The following is a 21,327-nucleotide window of genomic DNA, read 5'->3' on the forward strand; positions in this document are numbered from 1 at the left end:
AGTCTTTGCGTGTAAGAATGCTTTAAGACAGCGATCTCCAGCTGAAGGGTCGTGACCCGGCACCGGAACACGAAAATAAAATACCAAATACCTCTTTGTCGTAACTGACAGTTTACAATTACGAATGTTATTAAATAATCACATTTTAGTAAAAGTAATTTAATTAAAAACCTTAGTTTCTAAGGGAATCATATGACAGTTGTTTGTTACTCAGATGTTGTACTCTTCTGGGCCGGCCGGAGTGGCCGAGCGGTTAAAGGCGCTACAGTCTGGAACCGCACGACCGCTACGGTCGCAGGTTCGAATCCTGCCCCGGGAATGGATGTGTGTGATGTCCTTAGGTTAGTTAGGTTTAAGTAGTTCTAAGTTCTAGGGGACTTATGACCACAGCAGTTGAGTCCCATAGTGCTCAGAGCCATTTGAACCATTTTGTACTCTTCTGGTAAATAATGAAATTGCGCGTCGTTAAGATACTACTTTACTGACGATCGTCTTGCGTTTGGCCTAACACTGAGGCTCACAAAGCTAAGAGAATTTCAAAGAGAGTACAACAAAGGTTGATTCCCGCACGATACAGCAACTCTTACCAAGGAATATTTGCTGGGACTGGACAGTAGACTCTAATCTGAAATAATATTTTCCTGCAATCAACAGCAACCAAACGTGGATAAGGAACCTATTTTCAGTCAATTTAGAATCCTGTAATTTGTCAGATACAAATGCTGACTCGTTAACTGTACTGTCATGTGACAGATTTTTGGATATCTTGTCGTCAAGAGGGGTTGGGTTGTTTGGAAGAAGAGACCAAATAGCGAGGTCATTGGTCTCATCGGATTAGAGAAGGACGGGGAAGAAAGTCGGCCGTGCCCTTTCAGAGGAACCATCCCGGCATTTGCCTCGAGCGATTTTGGGAAATCACGGAAAACCATATCAGGAAGGCCGGACGCGGGATTGAACCGTCGTCCAGACCGAGTGCGATATCCAGTGTGCTAGCCACTGCGCCACCTCGCTCGGTCTTATCGTCAAGAGGTCCCGTTTTTTCAGAACAAGCGATGAAATTTCTATGCCTTTAGATTCGGTAAGTGTGAATCAGGTTTTTCAACAAGCCCTATATAAACCGATTGGAAGTTGTACCAGTCTAAAGATAACGTCTTTTGAGCCGAATTTGGAGTTCATAGTTAAAAATAAACAACCACACACTTCTCACTAGTAGAAGGCAGCTAAGGTAATATAACTGCAAAACTATAATTTTCATTTTATTATTAAAAGTTGACGCTTGAAATACATTGTATACTGCGTACAATTTAGAAAGTGTTTTAATTTGCTTCATTTTCAGCCACGCAAGAATTTGAGCTTTGTGCCTTCTAGAAGTGCTGTTGGGGTCTTGGCGGCATCATTAGGAATGTTAGTCGCGTCTGTTACGCCCATTTTCGCGTTGTTGCCAACGTGATTGGCTCTAACAATTTTTGCGCTGTAGCTGCGTGGCGAAGTGTTGTTACAATAACAATTTGAATTTAATTTCATATTCTTTGCTACTTACCAGTACCGTATATGAAAATAACAGTCTCTGTAATGACAAATCACTTCTTTAAAAGTTCACCTGCGCGGGCTGTGAGGGAGAAGGGGCAATGTACTAGGGCTGACAACGTTTACTCGCGCAGAGCTCACGCGCTTCAGTAACGTATCTCCTCTGTGCCGAAGACTGTATTCTCGCATGTGTTGGCATCAATGTGGAAAGGCAGGATAACTAGCGGTGGGGGCGGTAGCTCCTTCAAATGTTCTACTGTATAATATTAAAAAAAACAGTGGTTCAGGAAGAGACGTCAAAAAAACATAACAGGGTCAGGACAAAAAATTTGGGAACCTCTGCTTTAAGGTTTATTAACAAATAAAGAAAACCTTTTGTTTCCTTTGCTATTAGCGACAAACAGTATACGTTTTTCGTCTGAAACTAAAATATTTGTATGAAATTTTGTGCGCACTTTTCTCTTACTTTATTCCAAGTGGGAAAATAAAAATTCTGTTTCACCATGTCCAGATGACTTACTTTACCTGTTCCTGACGCCCAAATCCCGTAAATCACATAACTCGTAGTTGGCAGGCAACGTGTTAAAAGCTCTACAATCTGGCACTACGTAACTTGATGTTACAGGGGAGCTGGCGTAAAATTTTTTTACTTAAAATTTAGCTGATGATGTTTGAACTGCTGTACAAACTTTCATGGAACGTAGCTAAAAACCATTCTGATTAAACCAGCTGTCAACTAAAGAAACTGCATTAAAATAGGACCTTTCGTTTGGAAGTTATGATTCCACTGACATACACACAAACACTCTTTTAACTTGTAACACCCCTCCGTTTGCGTCGCCGTTCAGTAAGAAAAAAAAGCTCAGTAATAGTCTAGAGTTCTGGCATCCCTGTATCACATCTAACAGGAAGAGCCCACAATAGAAAAAAAAATTGTTGTGCTCTGAGAGACGATCCATAATAGCTGAGGGTTAATTGAAAGCCGAGTTCCCACACTGTTTATGACACTACGTTATGAATACGTTACTTACCTCTCTTGAAGTTCGGAACTGAAAACGCACGACGTTTGGGCATTGCGAAGCTGGTTACAATCTGTACACGCTACAACACTCACGCCAACAAAACAGTCACGAAAGGGCTACCGTTTGGAAAATCCAGCTCAGTAATACCAACTTCAGCGCAAGTATTATCGAAGGTCTCGAACGCGTCAGCAGACAGGTCGTGTAAACGCATTCTATAATGTGGTAAGTTAGGTTTGGGATATGATTTGGAAATAAAGTTTAAAACACTTTTATAATGCTAAAAATGTGAGAAGTTACACGTTGAAACATCCCATGACCGAGATTTGTATTTGATTTGTAAAAACCGGAACGTTTAGGCATCCCGGCTGAACCCGGTCGGGACAGGGGGTCATAACTTCAAAAACCGGAACTGTCCCGACCAAATTGGGATGTCTGGTCACTTTACCATTATGTGAGTTCTGCTTTCGCAGGAGCACGAAACCATGGAGGTAAAAAAGAGGGGAGGTGGCACTCCAGACTTACGCTGTAGTTTGTTTTGAAGCCAATGTGGGCGGGGCCTGGCGCCATTTTAAGTAGCCCAAAACATTACCAGACACTTGTTTACGAGTGCTTCTTGTTCATTATTTCTGTCGAGTGCGAGTAGCAACCGTTTTAAATACTAAAAATTGTAGAGCTTACATGAATAACATAGTGTCAGGAAGGCAGTTTCAAATACTTTGCTGCTCTTGAATTTGTATTTGCTTTACTAATACGACGCAGTCAGAGTGACGTCACGGGGAAGTGTCGGCGCGGTGAACTATGGGATTATGAATGAGGTGAACCTAGTGTTTTGGGCTAGTTAAGATGGCGGACGTCGGCTTCAAGTGACGTAATGCCACCTCCCCTCTTTCACAAAACACATGAGCAGGCTGCCAGCCCTGCGGCAATGTGGCGGGGCTTGTTTCTCAAATCGCCCCTCTCTTATTGCGGAATCAAAGTTTTCGTTTGTTTACAATCGCGACCGACTGCCAGAATATAGTTCCCACATAATACCAACCTAGCAACTACCACACATGAATGTCATTAACTCGCAAGACATCGCTTTACGAGTGCTACCGAAAAAATCGTGGAGTACTTGAGTTGCATAATCACGTGCCAGCAACGGAGTTTTCCTGTTTTCTACAAGGATTAAATAGCATATAAAAGACAGAAAAAATCTAAAATTCCCGCCAAGCGGGAAAAATAATTTTTAGCTTCCGAACATTAAAAAAGCTAGATGTAGTGGGAGAAAGCTAAATTGGCAACACTGGGCCCATTGTACACTCCTGGAAATTGAAATAAAAACACCGTGAATTCATTGTCCCAGGAAGGGGAAACTTTATTGACACATTCCTGGGGTCAGATACATCACATGATCACACTGACAGAACCACAGGCACATAGACACAGGCAACAGAGCATGCACAATGTCGGCACTAGTACAGTGTATATCCACCTTTCGCAGCAATGCAGGCTGCTATTCTCCCATGGAGACGATCGTGGAGATGCTGGATGTAGTCCTGTGGAACGGCTTGCCATGCCATTTCCACCTGGCGCCTCAGATGGACCAGCGTTCGTGCTGGACGTGCAGACCGCGTGAGACGACGCTTCATCCAGTCCCAAACATGCTCAATGGGGGACAGATCCGGAGATCTTGCTGGCCAGGGTAGTTGACTTACACCTTCTAGAGCACGTTGGGTGGCACGAGATACATGCGGACGTGCATTGTCCTGTTGGAACGGCAAGTTCCCTTGCCGGTGTAGGAATGGTAGAACGATGGGTTCGATGACGGTTTGGATGTACCGTGCACTATTCAGTGTCCCCTCGACGATCACCAGTGGTGTACGGCCAGTGTAGGAGATCGCTCCCCACACCATGATGCCGGGTGTTGGCCCTGTGTGCCTCGGTCGTATGCAGTCCTGATTGTGGCGCTCACCTGCACGGCGCCAAACACGCATACGACCATCTTTGGCACCAAGGCAGAAGCGACTCTCATCGCTGAAGACGACACGTCTCCATTCGTCCCTCCATTCACGCCTGTCGCGACACCATTGGAGGCGGGCTGCACGATGTTGGGGCGTGAGCGGAAGACGGCCTAACGGTGTGCGGGACCGTAGCCTAGCTTCATGGAGACGGTTGCGAATGGTCCTCGCCGATACCCCAGGAGCAACAGTGTCCCTAATTTGCTGGGAAGTGGCGGTGCGGTCCCCTACGGCACTGCGTAGGATCCTACGGTCTTGGCGTGCATCCGTGCGTCGCTGCGGTCCGGTCCCAGGTCGACGGGCACGTGCACCTTCCGCCGACCACTGGCGACAACATCGATGTACTGTGGAGACCTCACGCCCCACGTGTTGAGCAATTCGGCGGTACGTCCACCCGGCCTCCCGCATGCCCACTATACGCCCTCGCTCAAAGTCCGTCAACTGCACATACGGTTCACGTCCACGCTGTCGCGGCATGCTACCAGTGTTAAAGACTGGGATGGAGCTCCGTATGCCACGGCAAACTGGCTGACACTGACGGCGGCGGTGCACAAATGCTGCGCAGCTAGCGCCATTCGACGGCCAACACCGCGGTTCCTGGTGTGTCCGCTGTGCCGTGCGTGTGATCATTGCTTGTACAGCCCTCTCGCAGTGTCCGGAGCAAGTATGGTGGGTCTGACACACCGGTGTCAATGTGTTCTTTTTTCCACTTCCAGGAGTGTATTTGCGTGTCGCTTTAACGGAGCGCTAGCTGATGTAGCAACACTGTAGCGCCATGGACGGACGTTAACTATCAAGTAATTTTAAACTGACTACAGTGAACGTTACGTTCAATTTTGGAATAGGTAGTCGCCACACAGCTGGCGTTGTAGGATCGATCAGACACCGAGCGCTTTATACAAATAGAGCCAGACTACATCGCATCGAACAGGCGCTTAGTTTTCTTGATGAATACTTTGGGAATAGACCCATTCTATGTGCTAGGGGGGTGTAAACGACCTTGAAATCCTCGCTTTCTCCAGCCCCGTATCCGCCAGTAGGTCCCTATCCTCCCTCCCATTTCCCTCACAGACCGCAAAGCACTGGCCATGCCAGAGTCCATGGTAGCGCTGTCGCTAACTGCAGCATTATAGTGGAAACGACATGTGACAACCTACGCTACAATTCGCGCATGCAAACGTGCAGACGTTACCATCCCATTTGACTGAGTTCATTACCATCCCATTTGACTGAGTTCAGATGCATATTTCAGGAGCCATAATTTTCATGTCATACTGCTGTCGGAGACGTGGCTTACGCCCAGTTTCCCTTCCAGCTCTGTAAGCCTCGATGGTTATGTGCTTCTGAGACATGACAGGTATAGCAGAAGAGATGGCGCTGTGGCTGCATTAATATAAGTGCAAACTTACTCCCCAATGTCGTGCTCACGCCCAAAAACTAGGACAAACAACTCGAATATATGTTCACTGAAATTAAACTCGTCAACAAAAAGTGTCTTATCCGTGCAATATACAATCCACCCAGATCTGGACTGCTCTCCATCTTTGAAGCCGCACTCTCAGGTCTTGACTCTTGGTATGAACACGTAATTCTAGTCGGAAATCCGTACATACAGGAAGACAGTTTTTGAACTATTTGAAATAAAGTCGTCATAACTTATGAACGGATTGCATTAGGACGTTCTGATTGCACGGTTGGCCGCGGGCATGATGTGAATTAGTATGTATACGTATGGTTTAGTTTAGCGAAGAATCCCACTTTCGTTTGGATGGGTTCGACAATAAGCAAAATTGGCTCGTTGGGGAGAGTGGGAATCCGCATTTCGCGATCGAGAAGTCTCTTCACCCTGAATGGGTGACTGTATGGTGTGCAATACCTAGTCACGCAATAATCGATGCGATATTCCTTGATGGCACGGAGACTACCGAACGCTACTTGAAGGTATTGGAAGATGATTTCACCCTCATTATCCAAAGTGACCCTGATTTCGACAAGATGTTGTTCATACAAGACGGAGCTCGACCCTATCGAAGCAGGAGAGAGTTTGATGTCCTGGAGGAGCACTTTGGGGACCGTATTCTGGCTCTGGGTTACCCGTAGGCGACTGAAATTGGCCTCGATTGGCCACCATATTCTCCGGATCTGAACATATTCGACTTCTTTTCAGTGGGGTCTATATTAAAGAGTAATAACCCCAAAACTATTGCTGAGCTGAAAACAGCCATTCAGGAGGTCATCGATAGCATCGATGTTCCGACACTTCAGCGGGTCATGCAGAATTTTGCTATTCGTCTGCGCCACATCATCGCCAATGATGACAGGAATATCGATCGTATCATAACCCAAATCCGAATATATGTAGTGAGGTGTAAATGTTGAATAAAGTGTGTGCACGCCTTAGTTTGTAACGAATTTATGTTTTTTTTATATAGTTCAATAACTGTCACCCTGCAAACTTTATAAGCAACAATCCTCCAGTTTCAAAATTCGAGCTTATACTTCCCTGCTCGAATCTTACGCTGCTTCCACTTGGGCCAACTCATCATCTGCAGACACTCATGTACCTCTATAAGTATTTTCACAACCAAGTTCTAAACAGAGTAATTCGCACTGATCAAATTTGTACACATGGCGCACCTGATAATGATGTAATATTCATGAATTATTCGTTGCAATACTCAAGGAAAACACCACAAGTGGCCAGTTATAGAGATTTTAAGTTCTTGACTGTGTCTGAGCTTACAGGTGACGCCTATGATATCTCTTGGCAGGGAATGACAGGAAATAGCCTTGACTTTAAATATCACGCAATTTCACTGAGAGACTCGATAATTTATATGATAAAGACGCTCCGATAAATGCACCGATAAACTCAAACACCTTATGAGGATCAGAGAGGGTCAAATGGTTCAAATCGCTCTGAGCACTATGGGACTTAACTTCTGAGGTCATCAGTCCACTAGAACTTAGAACTAATTATACCTAACTAACCTAAGGACGTGACACACATCCATGCCCGAGGCAGGATTCGAACCTGCGATCGTAGTGGTCGCTCTGTTAGAGACTGTAGCGCCTAGAACCGCTCGGCTACCCCGGCGGGCTATCAGAGGGGCAACACACGGGAAATATAAACGGCACCCGACCTCCAAAAATCATCTCGACTGCAAACGACTACACAACCGAGTTAGCAAGTTAGTGAGAAATACAAAACACATATGCGCCCACTCGTTAGCTGAGGTGATTCACAGGCCTCGTGTCTTGTGGAAAAAAATCTACGAGGGCTAGAAATATGCAAACTCCTATCAACAGCTGAACCACTCATTCCTGTTGAGAATCTAAATTAGTGTTTCGCCACACCAGTATATATCTCTACTTGCCCGACCCACAAGGGCACAAGCCATCGATTCCCTTGAAGTATCTGCTGTCAGTACAAACGAAAAATTTCTTCTGCACCCGGTAAGGCTTAACACAATCAGGAAGCCAATGCGTGAATTCGTTCTACAGCTGCAGGACACGACAATATTACAATACGAATGAGCAGTTTCTTCATTAATTCATTACTGCTGATAATAATGTGTATCTTTAATCATTCTCTGATTCCAGCAACTTCCAAATATCTTGGAAAAGAAGACTCATTAAACCTCTGCTCAAAAAGGAATCTTTCAAAGAAATATCTAGCCACAGAGCTATTTGTATTCTACCAGCATTATTTAAACCTTTAGAATACATAGTTCACGACCAACTCACCAGTTACTTAACCTCAAATAACGTTCTAATGAATACCAATCTAGCTTCCGGAAAAATCGCGGCACAACGACTGCTCTCATAAAAGTGACAGACGAAATGAAACAAGCTGTGGGTAAACAAGAGGTGACTAATATGAGCTTTTTTGTATATTAGCAAAACTTTCGACACTGTCGACTTTGTAATTCTACTTGCTAAACTCAAAACTGCTGTTCAGTAACACCACTCATACATTACGTACCGACAACAGTGTGTAATGATCCGAATAAAGAGGTCACAAGGATCAGTGTGAGGTCCAGTATTTTTCTCATTATTTGTTAATGATGTGTAGACTGTTAACTCTAATTGCAAATATCATTTATACGCTGACGACCTTCAATTATACTTAAGAACAAGCCCAGCAAATCTGCACACAATGATCCATGCTGACTTCCGTGCTTCACCAGAATGGGTGTAGAACATAGGTTGGAAACTTAACCCATTTAAAACGCAAGCAATCTTAGTCGCTCGCAAAAGAGTTACTACTCCTCAGTTCAGAGAATTTCTTCCATCCTTAATCCTAAACAGCACAGGAATCTTCTATCCTCCTTCTGCAAAGAATTTGGGAGTAATTCTGGACCATCACCTAAACTGAACTGAATACGTACCTACAGTCTGTGAGAAGGTGTCAGAATCACTCCATTTATTACAAAAATATAAAAAAGTATTTCCTCTCGAGCTTAAAAAGAATCTTGTAGAGTCACTAACACTCCCCATCCTTGAGTATGACGGTTCTATTACCCAAGGACTTGCGTTTAAGAGCTCATGTCGACTGGAACTGGTGATGAATGTTTTTGTCCAATACGTTTGTGATGAATGCTATGCAGACTGTATCACTCCTGCCTATGAATAATTATGGCTACATGCCAATAAGTGTAGGGATCATCATATCCTGAGTTTGATGTATCATCTTCTGAGTCATTGCACTCCTTCCTATTTATCTTCAACCCTTACACAATTATCTGAACAACAGCAGAAATACTAGCTGCCGACAGTGTAGTAAAATCTTCTCTATATCGCTACACAACACAGACATGTTCTCTAAATCGATTTCTGTGTAAGGAACTAGACTCTGAAACAATCTTCCTCAAATATTTGTTGCCGTGGTGGCGGTATTCCCGGTCAATTCTCGATCGTTGGGCCTCCGAGTGGTGTTTCTTTCCCCGTTGCGGTGCGCCTCCCGGCGGCGGGTGGCGCCGTCTCTGCCCGGTGGCGTGTTGCGTGCGCGGGCAGTCAAGTTTGGGCGCGAGCACTGCCTTCTGCGTCGGACGGTGGATCCCTCCGGGCTGTCGCTGGCCGGGGCTGGTGTTACTTGCTGCTCCCCGGGTCGGTGGTTGGAGTCGTCGCCTTATTACCAGCTTTCCTGCCCTGTCTGACTGCGCCTTGCTGAGGCCTCGGTGGCGATACTCGTGCTGGACCATCTTTCTCGCGGCGATTTCCCTGGACCGCGCCTTGGCAGGAGCTTGTGGCTGTGCTGCTCCCGGATATAGTTTACAGGGGAATACTTTTCCGTCCTCGGAAGTATGGTGCTGTTTGTGTATTCAGCGTGCTATGGCTAAGAAGATTATCTTCGTTGTTATGGTTGTGTTGGAAATGTGGGCAAACCCCAGAGTTAGTGTTTCTCGGCATTCTGTGGGGTGATGTACCTTACTTAGTGTGTTTTCCTTGGCGTTCTATTGTGCCGTTGCAGAACTTTGTTTAATCTTTTCCCTCCTTACTCTTCTGCAGAGTGCCTTTGGATCCTGTGGCCTGTAATTACGCTTGTGCCAAGTTCCGGGGTTTTGGGGGATAATTGATTAAATTATGTTTTGGAATTTATGGGATTCTGTGTGTTTGTCTGGGGTTTTTGCTGGCCTGTGCCCGTACGATTTCCCGTTTCCTCGCCCGGGCATCGCACATAAAGTGTAAGGTGAGTGAATTTTGGTAGTTCCCATCCAGTCCAGTGATGATTTTTTTTTTTTTTTTTTTTTGCACCATGCCTGTCCTATCTCCCTGGCTTAAGTTTGGCTCCTCTGTGCCCGTGCGCGAGTGTGTATTTGGGCGACGGTGATCGTTTCCTGACTTGTTTACCGTTTCTTGCCGACTTCTCTGCATAGACTGCCGAATCTGTAATTTGGTGTTAGCCATGTTATAGTTGCTTCAAGTTGGTTCGCACACTCCCTTTGGTAATGACATCTGTGCACCTATGAAATTGAATAATGTTTTGAACTATTGTAAGCTGGCGGTTGTGGCTGTGTGTGTTAAATTTTAACTTGTATTTGAGTTTTGGTGTAATTGTATTTTGTTAACTGAGCTAATTTTATCTTGCCTACTGCTGCGATGTCATGAATGTTAAAATCTAGCCTTGGGCTCCTTGTGAATTTTTATGTTGATAACTGATGCAGTATTTTAGTGTAATGATTTATCTTTTACGTTTTGGGGAAATTTTATCTTGGCAAATCCTTGGGGTTAAACTGTGCAACTTGTCTCTATGATCTACGGAAATGTTGGGGTGGATTGCACTTTCTCGTTAGGCCTATCACTTATTGTTTTACTAAAGGCATTAAGGGATATTTGTTGAAACTCTTTTTTTTTTTAATTTTAACAATCATAAATTTAATCTTACCTGTGAAGCCATATTTGTGAAGAGTTGTTTTTTAAACTTCATTGTCTTCCCAGCTTGCCCATTGCTACTGTATTAAAAGTGTTTGTTGTTTTGATTAATCGCAGCTGCTTGCCTTAAAGAACTAAAGCTGATTTTGAAAGATAAAGAATTAGTTTAACTGTTCACTCCAATAAAGCCACCCTGTTAAAACAAAAATTTTGGTGCTACCATTTGTTTCCCCCTGGTACCCCAACCACGGCTCAATATTAGTGAGATTTTCAAACCTCAGAAAACAGCTATTGACCCACTTTCCATAATAATAGCCATCCCTTCTTGTCAACGCTTCCTCCCCCAATGCTTTTCCCTCCCCATGTTTACAGAATTTTCTATTGAAATTCTCTTCTTTTCTAGCAACTACTGTCACTTTCATTTCAATCCTCTTCTCTTTCATTACCCTTTCACTTCTTCTATTACCAAACAAGGTTTCAAAAGTGCTAAACAAATCAATATCATTCTTAACGCCTCCATTATTTTATTATTATTGCCAATTATTATTTTATTATTAATGCACATTATTATTATTTTGATTGTTAGGTAATATTTTTTTGTATGTGTTGCTCCTGGTCAGATGTCAGAGAGGGCCTTATGGCCCTAATCTAATCAGGATAAATAGGCAAGAAATAAATAAATACTGCGAATGCACAGGTGCAGCGATGAATTGTCTTCCATACTTGCCACGTCTGATTGCTTGTGACAACTTTTTGTGGGGCACATTGAAATACGCTGTCTATGGGCACCATGCCGCCCGCCATGCTGGACAATCTTGAATTGGCGTTTAGTGTGACATCTGTATCCATTTCCCTTGAAACACTACAGGATATGGCGGGAAATTTCATTATTAGTTTGCACCACCTCCATACTATGGGTGAAGGACATTTAGAAAAGATTGTGATGTGACAGCATTGCAGAGAACGGTTTTAATTATACGTGCTGATGAAACCCAGTTCTAAGCAAAGAAGGGAAAGCAGAAAGGTGGAAGGAGTATATAGAGGGTCTATACAAGGGCGATGTACCTGAGGACAATATTATGGAAATGGAAGAGGATGTAGATGAAGATGAAATGGGAGATACGATACTGCGCGAAGAGTTTGACAGAGCACTGAAAGACCTGAGTCGAAACAAGGCCCCAGGAGTAGACAACATTCCATTGGAACTACTGACGGCCTTGGGAGAGCCAGTCCTGACAAAACTCTACCATCTGGTGAGCAAGATGTATGAAACAGGCGAAATACCCTCAGACTTCAAGAAGAATATAATAATTCCAATCCCAAAGAAAGCAGGTGTTGACAGATATGAAAATTGCCGAACAATCAGTTTAATAAGCCACAGCTGCAAAATACTTACACGAATTCTTTACAGACGAATGGAAAAACTAGTAGAAGCCGACCTCGGGGAAGATCAGTTTGGATTCCGTAGAAATACTGGAACACGTGAGGCAATACTGACCTTACGACTTATCTTAGAAGAAAGATTAAGGAAAGGCAAACCTACGTTTCTAGCATTTGTAGACTTAGAGAAAGCTTTTGACAATGTTGACTGGAATACTCTCTTTCAAATTCTAAAGGTGGCAGGGGTAAAATACAGGGAGCGAAAGGCTATTTACAATTTGTACAGAAACCAGATGGCAGTTATAAGAGTCGAGGGACATGAAAGGGAAGCAGTGGTTGGGAAGGGACTGTGACAGGGTTGTAGCCTCTCCCCGATGTTATTCAATCTGTATATTGAGCAAGCAGTAAAGGAAACAAAAGAAAAATTCGGAGTAGGTATTAAAATCCATGGAGAAGAAATAAAAACTTTGAGGTTCACCGATGACATTGTAATTCTGTCAGAGACAGCAAAGGGCTTGGAAGAGCAGTTGAACGGAATGGATGGTGTCTTGAAGGGAGGATATAAGATGAACATCAACAAAAGCAAAACGAGGATAATGGAATGTAGTCGAATTAAGTCGGGTGATGTTGAGGGTATTAGATTAGGAAATGAGACACTTAAAGTAGTAAAGGAGTTTTGCTATTTGGGGAGCAAAATAACTGATGATGGTCGAAGTAGAGAGGATATAAAACGTAGACTGGCAGTGGCAAGGAAAGCGTTTCTGAAGAAGAGAAATTTGTTAACATCGAGTATAGATTTAAGTGTCAGGAAGTCATTTCTGAAAGTATTTGTATGGAGTGTAGCCACGTATGGAAGTGAAACATGGACGGTAAATAGTTTGGACAAGAAGAGAATAGAAGCTTTCGAAATGTGGTGCTACAGAAGAATGCTGAAGATTAGATGGGTAGATCACATAACTAATGAGGAAGTATAGAATATGATTGGGGAGAAGTTTGTGGCACAACTTGACCAGAAGAAGGGATCGGTTGGTAGGACATGTTCTGAGGCATCAGGGGATCACCAATTTAGTACTGGAGGGCAGCGTGGAGGGTAAAAATCGTAGGGGGAGACCAAGAGATGAATAACCTAAGCAGATTCAGAAGGATGTAGGTTGCAGTAGGTACTGGGAGATGAAGAAGCTTGCACAGGATAGAGTAGCATGGAGAGCTGCATCAAACCAGTCTCGGGACTGAAGACCACAACAACAACAACTGTACGAGATGTACGGCGCCATCTGTTAGCAGCTTTTCGAACTATTTCGAAACTTCCATATAAAATTCTAACAGGTTTCAAATAAAAATAGTTTTTGTTGCACTCATCTGTCTGTCTTAGTTTCCGAGATATTTAATTTTGAAATGAGGGACTCCTTCGCTGAATACCCCAGCAAACAGAACTTCTTTCTTTTCCAGATGGTAAAACTAGTGGCGACTCTTTATTCAATATTTAAATTATTATTGTCGTATTCGAGAGTTAATGGTTGACTTGTCACAGGGCCTTAGTTAAATAGTAAAATAGGAAGCTGTGGGACAATGTGGAAACGAAATGGAGTTTCACACTGACATATGAACCGTGGGCCTTTCCTTGCGTTGGCCTGAGTGCGTAAACAATACAGATAGCCATACTGTCGGTGTAACCGTAACTGAGAGGTCCATGGAGAGACCAGAGAAACACGTGGTTCCTGAAGAAGATCAGCAACCATTTCAGTCATTGCACGAGCAACAATCTGGATAATCGAATGATCTGGCCTTGTAATGGTAGCTAACGTGGTCTTGCAGTGCTGATACTGCAAATGGCTGGAACCAAGAGAGAACTATAGCCGTTATTTTCCCAAAGGGCATGCAGTTCTACTGTATGTTAAACGATGCTGGATTGGGTAAAATATTCCAGAGATAAAGTAGTCCCTCATATGGACCTCTAGGTGGGGACAACTCAGCAGGATGTCATCATTAGGAAAAAGAAAACTGGTATGGTATGGCTTGCGGCGTGGAATGTTAGATCCCTTAATCGTTTAGAGAGGTTAGAGAGTTTATAAAGGGAAATGGATAGGTTGAAGTTCGACATAACAAGAATTAGTGAAGTGCAGTGGCAGGAAGAATAGCTCTCCTAGTCAGGTGAATACAGGGCTATAAATACAAAATAAGATGGGGTAATGCAGCAGTAGGTCTAATAATGAACAAGAAAATAGGAATGAGAATAAACTACTGTGAACAGAATAATGAACCCACTATAGCAGACAAGACAGAAACGAAGGCGACATCCAGCACAGTAGCACAAGTTTGTGTACCAACTAACTGCACAGATGAAGAGATTAAAAGAATGTACTATGAGACAAAAGAAATCATTCAGATAATTAACGAAGACGAAAAATTGTGACTGGGAGCTGGAAGTCGATATATGAAAAGGAAGAGAAGTAGAAATAAGAGGATGTGGACCCAGGGAAAGGAGCGAAAGAGGAACCCACCTGCTATAATTTTGAACAGAGCGTTGTTAACACTTGGTTTAAGAATATTGAAAGAAAGTTTTATACGTGGAAGTGACCTAGGTTCTGGAACATTTTACATTGACTATACACTGAAGAGCCGAAGAAACTGGACACCTGCCTAATATCGTGTAGGGTCCCCGCGAGCACGCAGAAATGCCACAACACGACGTGGCATGGCCTCGACTAATCTTTGAAGTAATGCTGGAGGGACACCATGAATTCTGCAGGGCTGTCCATAAATCTGTAAGAGTACGAGAGGCTGGAGATCTTTTCTGAATAGCACTTTGCAAGGCATCCCAGATCTGCTAAATAATGTTCATGTCTGAGGAGTCTGGCGGCCAGTGGCAGTGTTAAACTCAGAAGAGTGTTCCTTAAGCCACTCTGAGGCAATTCTGGTCGTGTGGGGTGTTGCATTGTACTGCTGGAATTGCCCAAGTCTGTCGGAATGCACAATATCACTCCAACTCACACGACGCCCCACACCATTACAGAGCCTCCAGCAGCTCGAACAGTGCCTGCTGACATGCAGGGTCCATGGATTTACGAAGTTGTCATCATACCTGTACACGTCCATCTGCTCGATACAATTTGAAACGATACCAGGCAACATGTTTCCAGTCATCAACAGTCCAGTGTCGGTGTTGACGGGCCCAGGCGAGGAGCAAAGCTTTGCGTCGTGCAGTCATCAAGGGAACACGAGTAGGCCTTCGGCTCCGAAAGACGTATCGATGATGTTTCGTCGAAAGGCTCGCACGCTGACACTTGTTGATGTCCCAGCACTGAAATCTGCGCAATTTGGGGAAGGGTTGCACTTCTGTCACGTTGAACGATTCTCTTCAGTCGTCGTTGGTCACGTTCTTGCAGGATCTTTTCCTGTCGCAGCGATGTCGGAGATTTGATGTTTTACCGAATTCCTGATATTCACGGTACACTCGTGAGATGGTCGTATGGGAAAGTCCCCACTTCATCACTATCTCGGAGATGCCGTGTCCCATCGTTCGTGCTCTGACTATAACATCATGTTGAAACTCACTTAAATCTTGGGCAGATGTGGACTCTGATCATAATTTATTGGTTATGAACTGTAAATTAAAAACCAAGAAATCGAAAAACACAAGAAACGAAGAAGATAGAACCTGGATGAGTTTAAACAACCAGAGATCGTTGAGAATTTTAAAGGGAGAATTATTAACACTTGACAGTACCAAGGGAGGGGAATGCAGTAGAAGACGGATAGATAGCTTTGAGATATGAAATAGTGAAGGCAACAGAGGATTAAATAGCTAAAAATCCAAAGTCTAGTAGAAGTCCTTGGATCTCTAAGGAGATACTGAATCTAACTGATTAAAGGAGAAACATAAAAATGCAGCAAATCAAGCAGGCGAAAGAGAATACAAATGTCTAAAAATTGAGATTGGCAGAAAGTACAAAATAGCTACGCAGAAATGGCTAGAGGAGAAATTTAAGTCCATAGAAGCATGAATAACCAGAAGATAGATAGATACCGCCTACAGGAAGATTGAGGAGACCTTTGGAGAAGAGAGAAACAACATTTTGAACTTCGAGAGCTCGAATGACAAGCCGGTACTAAGCAACGAAGGGAAGACTGAAATTTAGAAAGAAATACACTCCTGGAAATTGAAATAAGAACACTGTGAATTCATTGTCCCAGGAAGGGGAAACTTTATTGACACATTCCTGGGGTCAGATACATCACATGATCACACTGACAGAACCACAGGCACATAGACACAGGCAACAGAGCATGCACAATGTCGGCACTACTACAGTGTATATCCACCTTTCGCAGCAATGCAGGCTGCTATTCTCCCATGGAGACGATCGTAGAGATGCTGGATGTAGTCCTGTGGAACGGCTTGCCATGCCATTTCCACCTAGCGCCTCAGTTGGACCAGCGTTCGTGCTGGACGTGCAGACCCCGTGAGACGACGCTTCATTCAGTCCCAAACATGCTCAATGGGGGACAGATCCGGAGATCTTGCTGGCCAGGGTAGTTGACTTACACCTTCTAGAGCACGTTGGGTGGCACGGGATACATGCGGACGTGCATTGTCCTGTTGGAACAGCAAGTTCCCTTGCCGGTCTAGGAATGGTAGAACGATGGGTTCGATGACGGTTTGGATGTACCGTGCACTATTCAGTGTCCCCTCGACGATCACCAGTGGTGTACGGCCAGTGTAGGAGATCGCTCCCCACACCATAATGCCGGGTGTTGGCCCTGTGTGCCTTGGTCGTATGCAGTCCTGATTGTGGCGCTCACCTGCACGGCGCCAAACACGCATACGACCATCATTGGCACCAAGGAAGAAGCGACTCTCATCGCTGAAGACGACACGTCTCCATTCGTCCCTCCATTCACGCCTGTCGCGACACCACTGGAGGCGGGCTGCACGATGTTGGGGCGTGAGCGGAAGACGGCCTAACTGTGTGCGGGACCGTAGCCCAGCTTCATGGAGATGGTTGCGAATGGTCCTCGCCGATACCCCAGGAGCAACAGTGTCCCTAATTTGCTGGGAAGTGGCGGTGCGGTCCCCTACGGCACTGCGTAGGATCCTACGGTCTTGGCGTGCATCCGTGCGTCGCTGCGGTCCGGTCCCAGGTCGACGGGCACGTGCACCTTCCGCCGACCACTGGCGACAACATCGATGTACTGTGGAGACCTCACGCCCCACGTGTTGAGCAATTCGGCGGTACGTCCACCCGGCCTCCCGCATGGCCACTATACGCCCTCGCTCAAAGTCCGTCAACTGCACATACGGTTCACGTCCACGCTGTCGCGGCATGCTACCAGTGTTAAAGACTGCGATGGAGCTCCGTATGCCACAGCAAACTGGCTGACACTGACGGTGGCGGTGCACAAATGCTGCGCAGCTAGCGCCATTAGACGGCCAACACCGCGGTTCCTGGTGTGTCCGCTGTGCCGTGCGTGTGATCATTGCTTGTACAGCCCTCTCGCAGTGTCCGGAGCAAGTATGGTGGGTCTGACACACCGGTGTCAATGTGTTCTTTTTTCCATTTCCAGGAGTGTATATAGAGTGGTTCTATAAGCGAAATGAACTCTAAGACAATATTATAGAAAGGGAAGAGGAAGCAGATGAACATGAGCCGGGAGATGTGATACTGCGAGAAGAATCTCACAAAGCACTGAAAGACGAAATAACCTTACATTTCAGGAAGAAAATTGTTGTTGCTGTGGTCTTCAGTCCTGAGACTGGTTTGATGCAGCTTTCCATGCTACTCTATCCTGTGCAAGCCTCTTCATCTCCCAGTACCTGCTGCAGCCTACATCCTTCTGAATCTGCTTAGTGTATTCATCTCTTGGTCTCCCTCTACGAATTTTACCCTCCATGCTGCCCTCCAGTACTAAATTGGTGATCCCTTGATGCCTCAGAACATGTCCTACCAAGCGATCCCTTCTTCTAGTCAAGTTGTGCCCCAAACTCCTCCCCAGTTCTATTCAATGCCTCCTCATTAGTTATGTAATCTACCCATCTAATCTTCAGCATTCTTCTGTAGCAACACATTTCGAAAGCTTCTATTCTCTTCTTGTCCAAACTAGTTACCGTCCATGTTTCACTTCCATACATGGCTACACTCCATACAAATACTTTCAGAAACGACTTCCTGACACTTAAATCTATACTCGATGTTAACAAATTTCTTTTCTTCAGAAACGCTTTCCTTGCCATTGCCAGTCTACATTTTACATCCTCTCTACTTCGACCATCATCAGTTATTTTGCTCCCCAAATAACAAAACTCCTTTACTACTTTAAGTGTCTCATTTCCTAATCTAATTCCCTCAACATCACCCGACTTAATTCGACTACATTCCATAATCCTCGTTTTGCTTTTGTTGATGTTCATCTTATATCCTCCTTTCAAGACACTGTCCATTCCGTTCAACAGCTCTTCCAAGTCCTTTGCTGTCTGTGACAGAATTACAATGTCATCGGCAAACCTCAAAGTTTTTATTTCTTCTCCATGGATTTTAATACCTACACCAAATTTTTCTTTTGTTTCCTTCACTGCTTGCTCAATATACAGATTGAATAACGTCGTGGAGAGGCTACAACCCTGTCTCCCTCCCTTCCCAACCACTGCTTCCCTTTCATGTTCCTCGGCTCTTATAACTGCCATCTGGTTTCTGTACAAATTGTAAATAGCCTTTCGCTCCCTGTATTTTACTCCTGCCACCTTCAGAATTTGAAAGAGAGTATTCCAGTCAACATTGTCAAAAAGCTTTCTCTAAGTCTACAAATGCTAGAATCGTAGGTTTTCCTTTCCTTAATCTAGCTTCTAAGATAAGTCGTAAGGTCAGTATTGCCTCACGTGTTCCAGCATTTCGACGGAATCCAATCTGATCTTCCGCAAGATCGGCTTCTACTAGTTTTTGCATTCGTCTGTAAAGAATTCGTGTAAGTATTTTGCAGCTGTGACTTATAAAACTAATAGTTCGGTAATTTTCACATCTGTCAACACCTGCTTTCTTTGGGATTGGAATTATTATATTCTTCTTGAAGTCTGAGAGTATTTCGCCTGTCTCATACATCTTGCTCACTAGATGGTAGAGTTTTGTGAGGCCTGGCTCTCCCAAGGCTGTCAGTAGTTCTAATGGAATGTTGTCTACTCCCGGGGCCTTGTTTCGACTTAGGTGTTTAAGTGCTCTGTCAAACTCTTCACGCAGTATCATATCTCCCATTTCATCTTCATCTACATCCTCTTCCTGTTTCCATAATATTGTCCTCAAGTACATCGCCATTGTACAGACCCTCTATATACTCCTTCCACTTTTCTGCTTTCCCTTCTTTGCTTAGAACTGGGTTTCCATCTGAGCTCTTGATATTCATACAAGTGGTTCTCTTTTCTCCAAAGGTCTCTTTAATTTTCCTGTAGGCAGTATCTATCTTACCCCTAGTGAGATAAGCCTCTACATTTGTCCTGTAGCCATACCTGCTTAGCCGCTTTGCACTTCCTGTCGATCTCATTTTTGAGACGTTTGTATTTATTTTTGCCTGCTTCATTTACTGCATTTTTATATTTTCTCCTTTCATAAATTAAATTCAATATTTCTTCTGTTACCCAAGGATTTCTACTAGCCCTCGTCTTTTTAACTACTTGATCCTCTGCTGCCTTCACTACTTCATCTCTCAAAGCTACCCATTCTTCTTCTTCTGTATTTCTTTCCCCGATTCCTGTCAATTGTTCCCTTATGCTCTCCTTGAAGCTCTGTACAACCTCTGGTTTAGTCAGTTTATCCAGGTCCCATCTTCTAAAATTCCCACCTTTTTGCAGTTTCTTCAGTTTTAATCTACAGTTCATAACCAATAGATTGTGGTCAGAGACCAAATCTGCCCCTGGAAATGCCTTACAATTTAAAACCTGGTTCCTAAATCTCTGTCTTACCATTATATAATGTCAGTATCTCCAGGTTTCTTCCATGTATACAACCTTCTTTTATGATTCTTGAACCAAGTGTTAGCTATGATTAAGTTGTGCTCTGTGCAAAATTCTACCATGTGGCTTTCTCTTTCATTTCTTAGCCCCAATCCATATTCACCTACTACGTTTCCTTCTCTCCCTTTTCCTACTACCGAATTCCAGTCACCCATGACTATTAAATTTTCGTCTCCCTTCACTATCTGAATAATTTCTTTTATTTCATCATACATTTCTTCAATTTCTTCGTCATATGGAGAGATAGTAGGCATATAAACTTGTACTACTGTAGAAGGCGTGGGCTTCGTGTCTATCTTGGCAACAATAATGCGTTCACTATGATGTTTGTAGTAGCTTAACCGCACTCCTATTTTTTTATTCATTATTGAACCTACTCCTGCATTACCCCTATTTGATTTTGTACTTATAACCCTGTATTCGCCTGAACAAAAGTCTTGTTCCTCCTGCCACCAAACTTAACTAATTCCTACTATATCTAACGTTAACCTATCCATTTCTGTTTTTAAATTTTCTAACCTACCTGCTCGATTAAGGGATCTGACATTCCACGCTCCGATCCGTAGAACGCCAGTTTTCTTTCTCCTGATAACGACGTCCTCCTGAGTAGTCCCCGCCCGGAGATCCGAATGGGGGACTATTTTACCTCCGGAATATTTTACCCAAGAGGATGCCATCATCATTTAACCATGCAGTAAAGCTGCATGTCCTCGGGAAAAATTACGGCTGTAGTTTCCCCTTGCTTTCAGCCGTTCGCAGTACCAGCACAGCAAGGCCGTTTTGGTTAGTGTTACAAGGCCAGATCAGTCAATCATCCAGACTGTTGCCCCTGCAACTACTGAAAAGGTTGCTGCCCCTGTTCAGGAACCACACGTTTGTCTGGCCTCTCAACAAATACCCCTCCGTTGTGGTTGCACCTACGGTACGGCTATCTGTATCGCTGAGGCACGCAAGCCTCCGCACCAACAGCAAGGTTCTTGGGGGGAAGGGAAGAACATTTTGGAAGAACATTATAATTTCAATT

This window comes from Schistocerca cancellata, chromosome 1 (genome assembly GCF_023864275.1).
Source record: "Schistocerca cancellata isolate TAMUIC-IGC-003103 chromosome 1, iqSchCanc2.1, whole genome shotgun sequence".
Lineage (NCBI taxonomy): Eukaryota > Metazoa > Arthropoda > Insecta > Orthoptera > Acrididae > Schistocerca > Schistocerca cancellata.